Source organism: Schistocerca cancellata, chromosome 9 (genome assembly GCF_023864275.1).
Source record: "Schistocerca cancellata isolate TAMUIC-IGC-003103 chromosome 9, iqSchCanc2.1, whole genome shotgun sequence".
NCBI lineage: Eukaryota > Metazoa > Arthropoda > Insecta > Orthoptera > Acrididae > Schistocerca > Schistocerca cancellata.
The window spans coordinates 338,204,571-338,223,454 of NC_064634.1; the positions used below are offsets into that span (position 1 = coordinate 338,204,571).

At 45.6% G+C, this 18,884-nt stretch overlaps 1 long non-coding RNA gene across 1 annotated transcript in view; it reads right to left on the reverse strand.

Annotated features, from left to right (window-relative positions):
- Positions 1-18,884, reverse strand: part of LOC126101030 (uncharacterized) — a 676,417-nt gene that overhangs the window by 609,747 nt on the left and 47,786 nt on the right. The window lies entirely within an intron of this gene.

Consider the following 18,884-nt stretch of genomic DNA (forward strand, 5'->3'; position numbering starts at 1 on the left):
CAACTGCTAGTCTCCGAACATTGTCGTGGGATCACACAGAATATTGAAACGAGTCCATTACTTGTCTTCCCCTGATCTGCCAGTGAGGATAGCTTGTGCATGCTGTTTTCTGATTTGGATCGTACTTAACAAATAAAGTACAAAGGTAGGAAGTGAGGTACTAGCGGAAGTAATTCTGTCTACATCTACATCTACATGACTACTCTGCAATTCACATTTAAGTGCTTGGCAGAGGGTTCATCGAACCACAATCCTACTATCTCTCTACCATTCCACTCCCGAACAGCGCGCGGGAGAAACGAACACCTAAACCTTTCTGTTCGAGCTCTGATTTCTCTTATTTTATTTTGATGATCATTCCTACCTATGTAGGTTGGGCTCAACAGAATATTTTCGCATTCGGAAGAGAAAGTTGGTGACTGAAATTTCGTAAATAGATCTCGCCGCGACGAAAAACGTCTTTGCTTTAATGACTTCCATCCCAACTCGCGTATCATATCTGCCGCACTCTCTCCCCTATTACGTGATAATACAAAACGAGCTGCCCTTTTTTGCACCCTTTCGATGTCCTCCGTCAATCCCACCTGGTAAGGATCCCACACCGCGCAGCAATATTCTAACAGAAGACGAACGAGTGTAGTGTAAGCTGTCTCTTTAGTGGACTTGTTGCATCTTCTAAGTGTCCTGCCAATGAAACGTAACCTTTCGCTCGCCTTCCCCATAATATTATCTATGTGGTCTTTCCAACTGAAGTTGTTCGTAATTTTAACACCCAGGTACTTAGTTGAATTTACAGCCTTGAGAATTTTACTATTTATCGAGTAATCGAATTCCACCGGATTTCTTTTGGAACTCATGTGGATCACCTCACACTTTTCGCTATTTAGCGTCAACTGCCACCTGCCACACCATACAGCAGTCTTTTCTAAATCGCTTTGCAACTGATACTGGTCTTCGGTTGACCTTACTAGACTGTAAATTACGAGGTGCATTCAAGTTCTAAGGCCTCCGATTTTCTTTTTCCGGACTGGAAAGAGATAGAAACATGCCCATTGTTTTAAAATGAGGCCGCGTTCATTGTCAATACGTCCCAGAGACGGCAGCACCGTATGGCAGATGGAATTTTACCGCCAGCGGCGAGAATAAGAACTGTTTTAAATACTAAAAATGGCGACGTTTTCCTTACTTGAACAGCGTGAAATCATTCGTTTTCTGAATTTGCGTGGTGTGAAACCAATTGAAATTCATCGACAGTTGAAGGAGACATGTGGTGGTGGAGTTATGGATGTGTCTAAAGTGCGTTCGTGGGTGCGACAGTTTAATGAAGGCAGAACATCGTGTGACAACAAACCGAAACAACCTCGGGCTCGCACAAGCCGGTCTGACGACATGATCGAGAAAGTGGAGAGAATTGTTTTGGGGGATCGCCGAATGACTGTTGAAGAGATCGCCTCCAGAGTTGGCATTTCTGTGGGTTCTGTGCACACAATCCTGCATGACGACCTGAAAATGCGAAAAGTGTCATCCAGGTGGGTGCCACGAATGCTGACGGACGACCACATGGCTGCCCATGTGGCATGTTGCCAAGCAATGTTGACGTGGAACGACAGCATGAATGGGACTTTCTTTTCGTCGGTTGTGACAATGGATGAGACGTGGATGCCATTTTTCAATCCAGAAACAAAGCGCCAGTCAGCTCAATGGAAGCACACAGATTCACCGCCACCAAAAAAAATTCGGGTAACCGCCAGTGCTGAAAAAATGATGGTGTCCATGTTCTGGGACAGCGAGGGCGTAATCCTTACCCATTGCGTTCCAAACGGCACTACGGTAACAGGTGCATCCTACGAAAATGTTTTGAAGAACAAATTCCTTCCTGCACTGCAACAAAAACGTCCGGGAAGGGCTGCGCGTGTGCTGTTTCACCAAGACAACGCACCCGCACATCGAGCTAACGTTACGCAACAGATTCTTCGTGATAAAAATTTTGAAGTGATCCCTCATGCTCCCTAGTCACCTGACCTGGCTCCTAGTGACTTTTGGCTTTTTCCTACAATGAAAGACACTCTCCGTGGCCGCACATTCACCAGCCGTGCTGCTATTGCCTCAGCGATTTTCCAGTGGTCAAAACAGACTACTAAAGAAGCCTTCGCCGCTGCCATGGAATCATGGCGTCAGCGTTGTGATAAATGTGTACGTCTGCAGGGCGATTACGTCGAGAAGTAACGCCAGTTTCATCGATTTCGGGTGAGTAGTTAATTAGAAAAAAAATCGGAGGCCTTAGAACTTGAATGCACCTTGTACAGCATCATCTGCGAACAACCTAAGAGAACTGCTCAGATTGTCACGCAGGTCATTTTTATAGATCAGGAACAGCTGAGGTCCCAGGACGCTTCCCTGGGGAACACCTGATATCACCCGTTTTACTCGATGATTTGCCGTCTATTACTACGAACTGCGACCATCCTGACAGGAAATCACGAATCCAGTCGCACAACTGAGACGATACCCCATAGGCCCGCAGCTTGATTAGAAGTCGCTTGTGAGGAACGGTGTCAAAAGCTTTCCGGAAATCCAGAAATATGGAATCAACCTGAGATCCCCTGTGAGACTGTGTCGTGACTTGTGCTTGAGTAGCTCAGTCGGCTTCTCACCTCCGCGTCACACCTGACATGGTTGAACCTCCGACCCTCCTGTGACCGGGTGACTATGACTTTCCTCCCGCAAAATGTCATGTGCTTACAGGGTTCAAGGGAATGTCCATCGACTATACTTTCGGCGAAGGGGAGAAGGTGGATCTTGAATACTGGTGGTACCTGCAAAACGCTCACACCGCCATTGAACGCACAGCCACCTAACGTACGCTCTCTGCAAATAATTTATGAAGTGTTTTCGTAACCATCGCCTCTAATTAGGGAGTTCCAGACTCAGTGTGACGTTCCGTGCAGCATCACATCGAAGACAGAATGACCTGAATTGTACGCAGTGGAGAAGGAAAGAGACTGGCTGATCCATGGAAAGCTGCAGTCATTGAGGCATTAACAATGTAGCATGAGTCTGTTGGAGGTAGAAAACCCCAGAGGCAGCGGACAAGTAAACTCCAGTTGCAGCAATTCTTGAAGAAAGAGTCTTGTAGCTGAAGTAGCTCACGTAATATACAGAGTTAATTTAGTTTATCCTTTGAATCACATTTGTTTGTAACATTCCGTTTCACTGAATATTCATTTGTAACTTTTACTAATTATAATACTGTAATAAAATAAAAAATAAAAAAAATTATAGACACGTGGAGAATTGTAGACACTTGGAGAATTTTTAGCAATCATTAGGGGCAGTACCTGAAGAGGGATAGCTCATTTTTTGTAGTAGGGTAAAAATGGCGGTGCCAAGTACGAGTAGATTTGATTTTCGTTTCTTTTTTGCAGATTAAACTTAGGTAAGGAAATATGTCCACAAAAAAGCGGTAAAAAATGTAAGCGTAAGAGGAAAAGCCAGTGAGCACTTGTCCGTATAAAGCAAAGGTCCCGAGTTCGAATCTCAGTCCGGCACAAACAGTTTTAATTTGACACGAATTTGGGCTGAATAATTCAAACTATGTTGAGAGGAGAGAAAATTTTTAGTGACTGGGCACAAATCAAAAAGGCAACCCCATAGGGTTCAATTTTTGGATCTACTTCTATTCGTTATATTCGTGAAGGGCCTTCCTCTTAATATTAATCAAAACAGAACTGTTACTCCTTGCAGATGATGCAATAAATCCCGTTAGAAGGAAAGAAAGACAAGAGATTGTTAATCCTAGACTATTAAAAATGGGCGGGGGGGATGTTACATTGCTACATTTACTTTCGTCCATGCAAGATGACCTTTCTGAAAGGCAGTTCACGTCTTTTAAGGATCTTGAAAGCTGGCACCATGAGTGGATCACTTCAAAAAACATTGCTACTAAACCATTGTAAAGTTTACTACTCCATATTTTATTCAAAGGAAGTCTTAACTTATGGGAGGTTTCCTTCACTTCGTTCGCAGCATGTGGTTTGACAATGTCACGAATCAGAATGACGTTGTCATGTCTCTGAGCATATTGATGGCGTTTGTCTTTAAGTGCGCGATTAAAATTGAGTAACCACGCTTCGTAGCATTCAGCATTCACCGTTTGCCCAGCTGCAACAGATCATAGTACATCACGCTGCTCAGGACGTAGTTTGTCACACACTGCAAAACCGTTGTCTTTCGATTGTTGAAACCAGTCTCCGCACGCTGTTTCTGACATAGAACGTTCTCCATACGCTTCCACTACCATACGATGGCCTTCCGCAGTTGAGTTCTAGAGACAAAAACACAGGTGTAGCATTTCTCGAAAATGCTGTTTTGTGGGAACAAAACCGACATGTCCAAGGCACTAAACAAGTACAGTGGTTTCACTCCACTCGAACGTCAAGAAAGAGCTGAAAGCCTAATGTTTGTACTGTTAACTGAGTCACGTATCACTGTCCTCTATGCTATACTCGTACAACTGCTGCCCTATCTTTGTGAACAGCGAGAATTAACATAAGCTCACAAAACAACAATTTATTTACGTATTGACGTTTCACGGTGCTTATTGATACTTTATACATGTGTTGAAGACAAAACATTTTTCGCTTTTGCTAGCTGCAGTAGTAGTCGAAAAGAAATTCTCGACTAAACTATCGCTATCAGTTGTTATCGGCTTTTAGGAACCCTCTGTTCCTTTTGCTACACTTATTTTTCCAGTATTTCACTTTACTTTTGAGATACTTCGCACTTGCCTTCATATCAGCACAGCTGAATTTGTATGAAGGCAGGTTATGTTAAATTTTACACAAGTGAAGCACATTTGATTTACGCACTCTGAACTCTGTCAGGTTAATTAGCAATCCATCACAATGCAAACCTCTCTGTTAACGTACGTGTAGGATATGATTTTTGATGCCATGGTATTCAGTGCGCCAGATTTACGGCCAGCAATATACGAGTCGCTGCAAAGATTGGTTTGACCTTCAATAACACAAATATGTTTAATGAGAAATTTTGAAATTTTATTTCATGTCAGTGACATACATCGTCGTTAAATACAACAAGAAACCAGTTTCAGTACGGAAGGCCCATGTAAAAGGAACGACGGTCAGCAAATTACCTTGCGACGCCGTTGGCCATTTCCAACGCCGCTTAGCAAGTAGAAGTAATTACGGTTTCACACGTAAGGTGTTTTAACCGCAACAGTCCACTGTTCTGATTATCGGTTACAGACTTAATGGACCAATTTAGAAGCAATGCCATCTTGGACATGGAGATAATTACAGAGGACTCGCCTTTTATGCGAATATCTCCATTATCAGAAATACGATAAAGACTGTTTAACATGTCTGCTGTCTTCCTCAGAAGACCTACAGTTAGTTTGTTACAGCCCCCCCCCCCCCCTTGCGTAGACATATAGAATATATTAGGAGGTTGATTCGTTTGTTTCCAAAACTAGCAATTATACGAAGAATAAAAGTAACTGAACTAAATTATTGGAGCAGCTCAACAATATGTGCCTTTCAGTGTGCCAAATATGTTTTTGGTAAGACTACTTTCTGTGTGTCTTCTCAAAATTTACGGAAAATCCATATTCAGGGAACTACCTAATTAACCCTAGATTACTAAACCCTCGTAAAATTTACTACGGCGGCAGGGTATAAAACAGAACATTTTGTACTTAATTTGGTATATAATATACCACTGGAAATCCAGTAATTCTAATTAACTAACGCATAACCTGTATGTTACGAATTCCTTTGAATAAAATGTAGAGTAGTAAACGATTCTCGCTGCTAGTTACTTTATTTATCCCATACGCGTTTCGCCTTCTCCTGTTCTAATGCATCATCAGTGGGATCTATAACGATACAGTTTTGTTAGTTATAGATTATCAAACAGTTCACTTCGCGATTTTTTGTAATAAAAGTAATTACTTACGATTTGCTGATCTTCGTTTCCTCACATCTGGTCTGGAGGTCGCATTGCCACTTTGATGACTGCCATATAATCACATCTTTGAGTTCTCACCTTCCACACACTGTTCACCATGTTTCTCACTGTTTTTTGTGGTAGACTATTGCTCTTCTGTCACTCGATACAGCTATTTCGTCGTACACTGCTTTTCACAGCGTAAATATTGCGAGTCCATTACGCGTTTCATCTTCTTTGGAATGTTCATCTATTTGTTGCCAACCTAACGAAGTATATGTTCGGTACTAACTTCTACTTATGATGTTTATTACCATGTTTTTTTTTTGGGGGGGGGGGGGGGCGCCGGCGTTTGCGGGTGTACTAGCTGTTAGCGAGTGGCTGAAAACTTTGGTGACAGCTGTTTTGACTTTTCGTTTCCATATTTTGTGGAGGGGTTCATGTATGAGTGAGTGTAAAGATGTTAGGCTCTATTATTATTACATTGGACACGGAAATAAACATCATGAATAGAAGTTAGTATCGAACATTTACTTCGTTAGGTTGGCAACAAATAGGTAAACATACCAAAGAAGATGAAACACGTAATGGAGTCGCAATATTTACGCTGTGAAAAGCAGTGTACGACGAAATAGTTGTATCTAGTGACAAAAGCACAATAGTCCTCGACAAAAAACAGTGAGAAACATGGTCAACAGTGTATGGAAGGCGAGAACACAAAGATGTGATTATACGGCAGTGATAAAAGTGGCATTGCGACCTCCAGACCAGATGTGAGGAAACGCAGATCAGCAAATCGCAAGCAATTACTTTTTTTACAAAAAATCGCGAAGGGAACTGTTTGATAATCTATCACTAACAAAAGTGTATCGTTACTGATCCCACTGATGATGCCTTAGAACAGGAGAAGGCGAAACGCGTATGGGATAAATAAATTAACTAGCAGCAGGAAAAGGCAGTTTTATTTACAAAACAAATATTTATATGCTTGCTGCGGAGGATGGCCACACAAACAAACTTGTTAACGATTCTCCCCTCCAATATTCTGGGATTAACAGTCTCTTCTATTTATTTCACTCTAAAGAGATTTATTGCGTCGTATGCAGAAAGTACAAATTCTTTTGGATGAATATTAAGTGGAAAGTCATTCACAGATACTAACGAATGAGAGCAAACGCAAAAGAGAACCCTGTGGGACTCCCTTGTTGATTTGTCCTCAGTCACTAACATTTTATCTCCCTTCAGTACTGTCTGAATTATTCAGCCGTACTTTTTGTATTCTGAAACTCCGCGACAGATTAAAACTAGAGCTCGCCTTGCGTTTCGCGGGCACGTGTTCCACACACTGAGCTACCTAACGATGACTCACAACCCGCTCTCGCAGTATTATTTGCACCAGTTCCTCATCTCCCACCTTTGTATTCTGTTTGTTAAGTATGATTCAAACCAATACAAAGTATGTACAAGCCATCCCAGGTCATAACATTGACAGGCCACGGGACGTCCCGTCGATGTCACTGTCAACAGAGATTGAGCAGAAGTTCGGCAATGCGAGGATGGCGAAAGATACCGGATGTATTCCGTTCAAAGCAACTATCCCGGCATTTGTCTTAAGCAAGGTAAGGAACTCATTGTGAATCTCCACTTAGCTGGGTGGTCGAATAGTGCATTACCCAGATTTGTGGCACATTCGGATGTTACAGTGGCTCGGCATTGGACTGAATGGGAACGTGAAGGCAGGCTTGCTCATCCTCAAGGTTCCAGTGGACACCACCTGTAGCACCACAAGAAAGGATCGTCGTATTGTGCACCAACCAGATCGTAGTCCCTTCACATCTGCGCCTGCCGTCAGAGGAGAAGTAGCCGGCCGGAGTGGCCGAGTGGTTCTAGGCGCTACAGTCTGGAACCGCGCGACCGCTACGGTCGCAGGTTAGAATCCTGCCTCGGGCTTGGATGTGTGTGCTGTCCTTAGGTTAGTTAGGTTTAAGTAATTCTAAGTTCTAGGGGACTGATGACCTCAGAAGTTAAGTCCCATAGTGCTCAGAGCCAGCCAGAGGAGAAGTAACGGACTCCCTTCGACATTCTGTGACTTCCCAAAACAGTGGCTGCAGCCTAGCAGCAACCTGTCTAGGGAGTTATCGACCCACGCGTAGGCTACTCTTACACCACAATATAAATTGCTGCATTTGGTGCGGCGCTGCGATCGGGAAGCGTAGACTGCTCACGAATGGTATCGCATTGTGTTCAACGATCAAACGCATTTCTGCGCTATCCGGGATGATTATTCCAGTCGACCTAGGGGACGGTCCCATTCTTCCAATATTTTGGAGAGGCACAGTGGTTATGACGTCAGATCACAGCTGTTGCGATTGAGGGGGCCGTAAAGGTAGAGCCGGCCGAAGTGGCCGTGTGGTTAAAGGCGCTGCAGTCTGGAACCGCAAGACCGCTACGGTCGCAGGTTCGAATCCTGCCTCGGGCATGGACGTTTGTGATGTCCTTAGGTTAGTTAGGTTTAATTAGTTCTAAGTTCTAGGGGACTAATGACCTCAGAAGTTGAGTCCCATAGTGCTCAGAGCCATTTGAACCATTTTTTTCGTAAATGTAGAACGGTACGTCACCGACATCGTGCAGTCTCATCTGTTACCTCCCATGCAACAGTATTGTGCTGCCATTTTCCAACGGGAAAATGGTCATCTATACCTCGCAACTCTCTTGACACTGAGGTGACAAAAGTGTTGACACCTCATATCGTGCCGGACTTCCTCCTGCTCGGCGTAGTGCTGATTCTGTCTCTTTAGCCATCCATAATTGTGTAGGTGTTTCCGGTGCAGAATTTTGTACACAAACTAAATCTCACGATTTCGTCCCATAAAAGTTCGATGAGGTTTATGTGGGGCGATCTGGGTGATCAAATCATTCCTCGAATTATCAAGAGTGTTCTTCGAACGAATTGCGGACAATTGTGGCCCGCTAACATGGAGCAATGTCTTCCATAAAAATTCCATCGTTGTTTGGGAACATGAAGCCCGTGAATGGCTGCAAATGATCTCCAAGTAGCCGAAAATAACGAGGAACCAGTCCATTCCACGTAAACACAGCCCACACCATCTTGGAGGCATCACCAGCTTGGACAGTGCCTAGTTGATAACTTGAGTTCATGTTTCGTGGGGTCTGTGCCACAGTCGAACCCTGTCATTGCCTCTTACCAACTGAAATTGGAACTCATCTGATCAGGACATGATTTTACAGTGTTCTAGGGTCCATCCGATTAGGTCACGAGCCCAGCAGAGGCACTGCAGGCGATACCGTGCTCTTAGCAAAGGTATTCGGGACCATCGTCTGCTGCCATAGCCCATCAGTGCTAATTTTCGAAGACCTGTCCTAACGGATACGTTCTTAGTATAGCCCACATTGATTTCTGCTGTTATTTCACGCACTGTTGCTTGTCTATTAGCACTGACAACTCTACGTAAACTCCGCTGCTCTTAGTCGTTAAGTAAATGTCATCGAGCATTGCGTTTCCGTGGTGAGCGGTTATGCCTGAAATTTGGCATTCTTGGCACACTCTTGACACTGTGAATCTCATGATATTGAATTCTCTAACGATGTCCAAATTTGAATATTTCATGCGTCTAGCTTCTACTGCTGTGTTCAAAATTTGTCAGTCACGTCGTAAATCTTTTGACATGAATCACCCGAGTACTAGAGACAGCTCCGCCTATGCACTTCACTTTTGTATTGAAGAGCCGTAGAAACTGGTACACCTGCCAAACAACCTTTATGGACCCTGTGACCACGCAGAAGTGCCGCATGGACTCGACAAATGTCTGAAGTAGCGCTGGAGGGAACTGACACCATGAATCCTGCAGGGCTGTTCCTGTAAGAATATGAGGAGATGGAGATCTCTTGTGAGCAGCATGTTGCAAGCCATCCAATATATGCTCAATAATGTTCATGTCTGTGGAGTTTGGTGGCCAGCGGAAGTGTCTAAACTCCGAAGAGTTTAGACACTGTAGCAATTCTGGACGTGTGAGGTGTCGCATTGTCCTGCTCGAATTGCCCAATTCCATCGAAATGTGCATCGGACATGAATGGATACTGGTGATCAGACAGGATGCTTACGTACGCGTCACCAGTCAGCAGAGTGGTAACCAGACGTATCAGGGGCCCCATATCACTCCAATTGCACCCCCCACCCCACCCCCCACACACCATTACAGAGCCTCCACCAGCTTGAAAAGTGCCCTGCTGACATGTGACATGCCGGGTCCATGGATTCATGGGGTTGTCTCCATACCCGTACACGTCCATCCGTTCGATACAATTTGAAACGAGACTCGTCCGACCAGGCAACATGTTTCCAGTCATCAACAGTCCAAAGTCGGTGTTGATGGTCCCAGGTGAGGCGTAAGGCTTTAAGTCGTGCAGTCATCAACGGTACACGATTGCGCCTTTACTCGAGTGAGCCCTCGGCTCCGGAACCCATATCGATGATGTTTCGTTGAACGGTTCGCACGCTAAGGGTAGTTGATGGCCCAGCATTGAAATCTACAGCAATTTGCTGAAGGATTACACTTTTGTCACGTTGAACGGTTCTGTCCAGTCGTTGATCCCGTTCTTGCAGGATCTTTTTCCGGCCGCACCGATGTCAGAGATTTGATGTTTTACTGCGTTCCTAATATTCACGGTACACTTGTGATATTGTCGTACGGGGAAATCCACACTTCATCGCTACCTCAGAAATGTTGTGTCCCATCACTCGTACACCGACTATGAACTACGTTCAAACTCACTTAAATCTTGATAATGTACCATTGTAGCAGCAGTAACCGATCTAACAACTGCGCCAGACACTTTTTATCTTATATAGGGTCACCGACCGCAGCGCTGACTACTGCCTGTTTATATATCTCTGCTGAATACACGTGCCTATACCAGTTTCCTCAGCGCTTGTGGCTTGTGTAGGTATGCGATACTGCACCATCTACACTCCTGGAAATGGAAAAAAGAACACATTGACACCGGTGTGTCAGACCCACCATATTTGCTCCGGACACTGCGAGAGGGCTGTACAAGCAATGATCACACGCACGGCACAGCGGACACACCAGGAACCGCGGAGTTGGCCGTCGAATGGCGCTAGCTGCGCAGCATTTGTGCACCGCCGCCGTCAGTGTCAGCCAGTTTGCCGTGGCATACGGAGCTCCATCGCAGTCTTTAACACTGGTAGCATGCCGCGACAGCGTGGACGTGAACCGTATGTGCAGTTGACGGACTTTGAGCGAGGGCGTATAGTGGGCATGCGGGAGGCCGGGTGGACGTACCGCCGAATTGCTCAACACGTGGGGCGTGAGGTCTCCATAGTACATCGATGTTGTCGCCAGTGGTCGGCGGAAGGTGCACGTGCCCGTCGACTTGGGACCGGACCGCAGCGACGCACGGATGCACGCCAAGACCGTAGGATCGTACGCAGTGCCGTAGGGGACCGCACCGCCACTTCCCAGCAAATTAGGGACACTGTTGCTCCTGGGGTATCGGCGAGGACCATTCGCAACCGTCTCCAAGAAGCTGGGCTACGGTCCCGCACACCGTTAGGCCGTCTTCCGCTCACGCCCCAACATCGTGCAGCCCGCCTCCAGTAGTGTCGCGACAGGCGTGAATGGAGGGACGAATGGAGACGTGTCGTCTTCAGCGATGAGAGTCGCTTCTGCCTTGGTGCCAATGATGGTCGTATGCGTGTTTGGCGCCGTGCAGGTGAGCGCCACAATCAGGACTGCATACGACCGAGGCACACACGGCCAACACCCGGCATCATGGTGTGGGGAGCGATCTCCTACACTGGCCGCACACCACTGGTGATCGTCGAGGGGACACTGACTAGTGCACGGTACATCCAAACCGTCATCGAACCCATCGTTCTACCATTCCTAGACCGGCAAGGGAACTTGCTGTTCCAACAGGACAATGCACGTCCGCATGTATCCCGTGCCACCCAACGTGCTCTAGAAGGTGTAAGTCAACTACCCTGGCCAGCAAGATCTCCGGATCTGTCCCCCATTGAGCATGTTTGGGACTGGATGAAGCGTCGTCTCACGCGGTCTGCACGTCCAGCACGAACGCTGGTCCAACTGAGGCGCCAGGTGGAAATGGCATGGCAAGCCGTTCCACAGGACTACATCCAGCATCTCTACAGTCGTCTCCATGGGAGAATAGCAGCCTGCATTGCTGCGAAAGGTGGATATACACTGTACTAGTGCCGACATTGTGCATGCTCTGTTGCCTGTGTCTATGTGCCTGTGGTTCTGTCAGTGTGATCATGTGATGTATCTGACCCCAGGAATGTGTCAATAAAGTTTCCCCTTCCTGGGACAATGAATTCACGGTGTTCTTATTTCAATTTCCAGGAGTGTATATACCTGCATATCGATATCCCATGATTTTTGTCACCTCATTGTATGATACTCTTGTGGTCAGCAACATACCCAGTTCATCCCCGATAGAACAAGTGTGGAAACAGCTCGGACGTGAACTCCGTTCCAGCGTCAGTATCCAGTTGCAGGTCAGATTGCCCTCCCCAAAGGAATCAGTGGATACCTCCAAGTCAGACGGAGTGCAAGGTCACACCGGTAAGTGGGTTCTTACAGCTAGGTTTGTAATGATTGAAGTAATATCACGTACCCTCTCAACCCGTGAACTTCTATTTCGTTTCCTCCTCGCCTTTAGGGTGATTCAGTCTTCTTTTATTTTTTTAGTATTTTTTTATCAGCCAGTTTGTGTCATTCTGCGAGCTTATAATTTTGACCTAAAAGTTTGGGACTCGCAGTGAGTCACATCAGAGGTGTGTCCTTGTGGCAGACAGGTGAAGTGGCGGCGAATGGCGGACGGCGGGTGTCGTGTCGGCAGTGGGGCGGCGGCGACGTCTGCTGGCGGAGTTATAGGACAGCAGCACGAGTCTCCGAGTCTCCTCTCCTCCCCCGGCTGTCCTCTCCTCCCGCAAGGTCGCTGACCCCACAGCCGGCAGCCGTATCGCACACCTCGCAGGACGTTTACCGCAGAAATGGCACCGTGCGCGCTGCCGTGTTTCGCGAGTTTACGAGTAACGGTCAAAGTCTGAACATCACCTCGCGATAGTAAAGTTACGTAATTATGTTTCATCTGTTTGCAAGTACACAGCATCGTAGTAGGCCGCTAGAGGAACAAGTCTAAATGGCACAGGCCACAGATAAAAGAGGAGTATTCTGTCGTATTTCTATTTTAAGCATCTGTAGGGGAACAACCCTTGTAACGGTCCGATTATATTCGCCGTAGTCTACAAGCGCTTTTTCTATCCCGCGGTAAAGTGTTAGCTAAAGATTTGACGAGTGAGGGAATTACTGCAGCAAGTGGGGCATAATCGTGTTACCAATATTGCTGCTGAAAATCTATTGTCTCAGAGTTTACGAATCGCCACGCAAGATTCCAAACCGGCGGACAGAGTACCTGTGCGGAGGTCGTGTGAGCGATTAACACAGAGTGACAATGGACCCGACGTCACGGAATTTTCAGATGCTGTCACCGAGCTAAAAGAAGACTTGAATTAATTTTCGTTAACAACTGTGTTGGTATTGTATTCGCTCCGGTCTGACACAATTTTTTGTGTGCAGTAGGACGATGAATCTAATCTTGACTGAATTTCATTTAAAGAGATATTAGGAGGCACTGTCAATGCAATTAAGGTTTTAGTATATAGTGTGAACGAGAACTCCAAGGAAAAACTTTCAGAGATGATACTATGGACGAAAACAAGAATAAAATGAATATTAAAAATGGGCCTAAACTGTATACCCGAAGGTCTATGAGGACTTCTTAGATACTATGAAACGCATATCATTTACTGCTCGCACTTTGTTTACCATACATTGACAAGAGGTAGTATGGACCGAAACGAGAAAAAACTGGTAAACCTGCGCTCCTTAGCTATGAAAACTTGGTCAGTAGAACAAAAGTGTTTCACAATGGAGAAGATGAAGAATTACTCATGGTATGTATTTTAGAGCCTATATTAACTGGATATATTTTTCTTGTTTTCATCCCTACTACCACCTCGCAAAATATGGATAGCAAAGAGCTTTCAGTAGAAGAGCTGTATCTCACCATACTCAAGTTGAACAAATGGTCATAGCTCTTAACGTATGCATTCTAGAACGCATGTTTGCTTGAAATTTTTTTCTTGTTCCGTACTACCACGTCTCACAGTTTGTCTTCCGAGCACAGGGTCCCGGGTTCGATTCCCGGTGGGGTCAGGGATTTTTACCTGCCTCGAGATGACTGGGTGTTTGTGTTGTCCTCATCATTTCATCATTATTCACTAAAGTGGCGAGTTTGGACTGAGCCAAGGTTGGGAATTTTTACGGACGCTGATAACCGCGCAGTTGAGCGCCCCGCAAACCAAACATCATCATCATCATCATCATCATCATCATCATAGTTTGTCGCTGGAGTTCTGGTTCATCCCATATATGTGACTCCATATTTCCTGGCCTTATCCCGTAGCTGGAGATCTCTCCTGTCCCCGCCCCCCCCCCCCCCCGCCTCACCCGCCCCCTCCAACATCGTGACGGAATTTGTGTACCCGTTTGTCCGCGTCTGGTATTATCCGATGTGGAAATGGTCGTTTCTAAAGTACGTGCTAATCGCTAAACTGGGGCCGGATACTACCTCGATGTTCACCTAGTGAGTTGTGGGACACTACCTAAAGAGCACATCCACGCTGGCCGACACATCGGACCTCGGATAGATTCGATCCGGTGCAGACCTACTCCCCGAATCCCAGAGGCAGCGTGCTAACGCGCTTGGCTGGCTACCCGAGCGGATTACTGCTTTTGATTCAGCAATCCATGGTTTTTACTATGGGAGATGCAAGTGACAGTGTGATGTTTATTTTACCAGTTTACAGTGCAGTAAAACTTTTCTTTCCATTCAATGAATACTATGTGATGTAGGGAGATCTGCGTATTCTTTGAATTAATACTAGATTCGATTTGGGTTATTATACGTCCGAAGCGGTGGAACTTTTATCATCGTAAGAAGTAGGTCAGAATATGCAGTCAGACAGCAAGTTTAGGGTCCCAGTGGGACATTATGTACTGGACATGCTCCCCAATCGTGGATTTTTATGTTAGACCATATTATGGGTGGTTGAGGTTAATGCGCAAATTTACCGCTCGGGAACTGAAAGTCGGAAGTATTCAAATAAAAGCCAATAGCAGAAATGGCACGAGATGCATGAATCACTTCTGTTTCGATAAAATCTTCTTGGGTTGACAGCCGAGTAAATGCGTAGGCTCCGGCAACGTTTCAGGAAGTTTCTTACTTTCCATCTTCAGGCGAAGTCACAGTTCTGTGTTTTTAGAAGTGCACTATGCACCATCGTATGACACAGTGGCTAGATGGCGCTTCAAGTGTGACCAGACAAATCACGAAGATCGAAGTGGCAGACCAGTACTCTGTGAAGATCCGGGAATAGCGAAACAGGAGGCGACTCTGGCGCTGTAAGATGGGCGTTAACACAATCGAGGCGGTAGTGGAAAAGATTATTCAAGGATTAATGTTTAACATCGTGCACGTTTTGTAGATGACGGAGGTCACCGCCTGATCGGTCCCGCTGCTGGCCACATCCACTTGTGAAGCTTGACGAAACAGAGCAGCAGCTGAATTGTGTCAGGCCGATCCAGATGACGTCTTTAGCCTCAAAAGTCATGGGCGACCCCGAGACAAAGGAAGAAATCAAGCACTGGAAACATGAGATTTCAAGCTCGCCGAAAATGGTGAATAACCAAGCACTACCGGGCAAGGTGACGCAGAACGCTTTTTCAACTGTCTTCGTGTGGTGGTATGACATCACGCTCGTAAGGCGAAAACCGTCACAGGAGCACACTGCTGAACCTGACAAGTCCTTGTGAGGAGCTGTCCAAGGGGATGTGTGTGCTCCATGACAAGAGTCTAGGTCATCCTACACGTGTCACTGTCACATATGCTGCTTTTTTGGGCCATCAATCTTTACATCAGCCCCCCTCCCCCTCCTGTCTCTATACACATGGCCCACGGCCCATGGCCCTTCGTTTTTCCTCCAGCGAAGAAAGCACTGCGCGGCAGGCATTTATGGAATGATGAGGAGATGGTTCTCGAGGTGGAACGTTGCCCTAACAGTACAACTAAAAATATCTGCAACGAAGGTTTCCGCCAAATCATCCATCGTTAGGAAAAATTTGTCTCATTGTAGGGCGAATATGTGGAGGAGGGGTAACATCAGAGTCAAGTGTCATGGTGAGAGCTTGAATTTTTGAGCTGATAGCAGACCACACGATATTTGCTGAAGCTCGCATAGATCTCTTCGTATGGAAGTCACCTACGACCTTGCAATAATGAGCCATTCTAATCGACGCCGATTACCCTCCCAAATTGGAGGTTCGCACACGAAAATCTGGGATTAGGCCTAATCGAACGAGAAGCAAACTTTTAAACACATATCAAAAGTCGAATATTTGAGGCAAAATAGCTGAGTGAGAAAAAAAGAATTTGTGATAGTCAGTAGCAACGCCGGCTATAATGGCCAAGTAGTGCAGATATGCATTTCGTATCATGGAATCCACAGATTCCAAACGATGATGAAACCTTAAAAAAGAAAGGTAAAATTGATAAAGTCACACTTAGAGCGAGGTAATCACAGGATAATAATTTAACATTGTGATATGACTGCCATGTTCAGCTATGTGATATGGTTTCTTTTTTTCTGATTACTTTATTGAGTATACTGGCATGTTCGCATTGAAGGAAAGATTTACATTTTTCTCGCTGCAAAGGAGTGCTTGCGATTTAGAAATGTTGTTTGCGGCAGAGATCAGTCGGTGATTGTCTTTAGGAGGGGCGAGCATCCCTGGGGGTTCGCGGAACTGGAGCCACGGCCCAATCTATGCTTTTGTTGGCTATAATCGCCGCCTCTTCTCGCTGAGGGCAGAGACTGCCATGCCGCTGCTGCCATTCCCAGAGAATAATCGAGCATGAAGTTTCTTCCTTCGTTATGGACATGAAAGGTCAAGAACGTCCGGGCGGTGCCTGACCAGCGTGAGAAATTTGGTTACATTCGCTTCAAATAATAGGTGTATCCAATCGAATGAATCGTCCCTGCCACCATGCTCGGTGTGAAGAGACTGGCCAATGGATGGTGAGTTCCTGCTGTATTCCCCTGTTCTTTCGTGAAATAAGTAGTAGTGTGATTTTTCACATTGGCAAAAGCATTGAACTGTCACTTCCATGTGAAGTCTGATTTGAAAGTAGGAAGCTGAGGGCGGAGAATGTGGCTTCCGGGCAATTTGTCTCCCGGATGCTTGCTGGTGCTGACTTGGGCACTGCAGCTGATACTAGCAGAAATGGAGGTGCCGCAACTGCAGTAGCGCAATCCGTATTCTGAGCAGCTTGCAGCCTACCTACTCTGTTACGCAACTTGTCTGCTTCATTATAATTATTGGCTTCTCTTGCATCGTTAAGTCTGAATTCATGAGCAACCCAGATGAGGAAATGTTACTCCGTTTTCTCCGCACAGTCTTCCAATATAATTTGGTACCCACCCCCAAAGTGTTCACATCATTAAGTGTAATTTCTATTGGGAATTTAGAGAACGTTGCTCACTGTCAGTTTTATATGAAGTGTGTGCATCACAAAAAGCAAATAAAATTTATTAGACTTCACTTGAATTTCAGCATCCTTTAATTACGTGGCAACTTTTCCATAGTTGTCATCAAGGCAATATGCAAGCTGATTGTGGCTATCTGGAACCCATTTGCGCCATTCAAGGACTTCGTGTTACCAAACAAAGATGGAACTTTTATGGATGACAATGCGTTATATCACGACGCCACAATTGTTCGCTATTGGTCTAAGGAAGAGACTGGGCAATTCGAGTGAATGATTTGGCCACCCAGATCGCCCGATATGCGTCCCAGCGAACATTTATGGAACATAATCAAGAAGTCAGTTTGTGCAGAAAATGCTGCGCCGGCAACACGGACGGCTACAGACGCGGCTGTGCTCAGTGTTTTTGTAGAGGAGTCCCAACGACTTGTGACTCCATCCCGCGTCGAGTTGCTGCCTACACCGGGCAGGATGTTAGGAGGTATCCCATGACATTTGTCACATTGTATAATGTCACCGAGAAAAGTTTAAAATTAACACCGAAAAACATATATCATTGCCAGGCGGAAAGAATTTCTGTTTTATGGCGATAAAAAATTTTTTTTTCTTTTTCATTAGGTAAGCTTTTGGTTTGAAAGGCGTTTTTGCCCAGAAACATTTCGTATCCATTCAGCTCACCGCCTTTGGCCTCCTGCGCTTTTTCCTGTTCCACAGAATGACAAGAGCTCTAAAAAGGATAAAATTATAGTTTTCACTTCAGCTATTTATTACATATCTATTGCGCATGATAATGGTGCATGTGGGCGAAATTTGCTAGTCGTGCATATACACTGAATAAATCTTTGTAAATACAGTAATAGACAGCCGACATAGAATCGAAGATTTTAACCTGTAATAAATTCGCAGTTTTCTTAGCCTATGTCAAGATAATGACCTAAAGTGAGAGTTTTTTCACGACACTCGAGAGGTCACGTGAGACTCGTTAGTGTGTGTGGAATCTTATGGGACTTAACTGCTAAGGTCATCAGTCCCTAAGCTTACACACTACTTAACCTAAATTATCCTAAGGACAAACACACACACCCGTGCCCGAGGGAGGACTCGAACCTCCGCCGGGACCAGCCGCACAGTCCATGACTGCAGCGCCTGAGACCGCTCGGCTAATCCCGCGCGGCAGATTCGCTAGTTTCTAGGCGTCGTAGCTTTAAGGCTTGTGTCCGTCCACCGTGAACAACATGTCGAGCGCT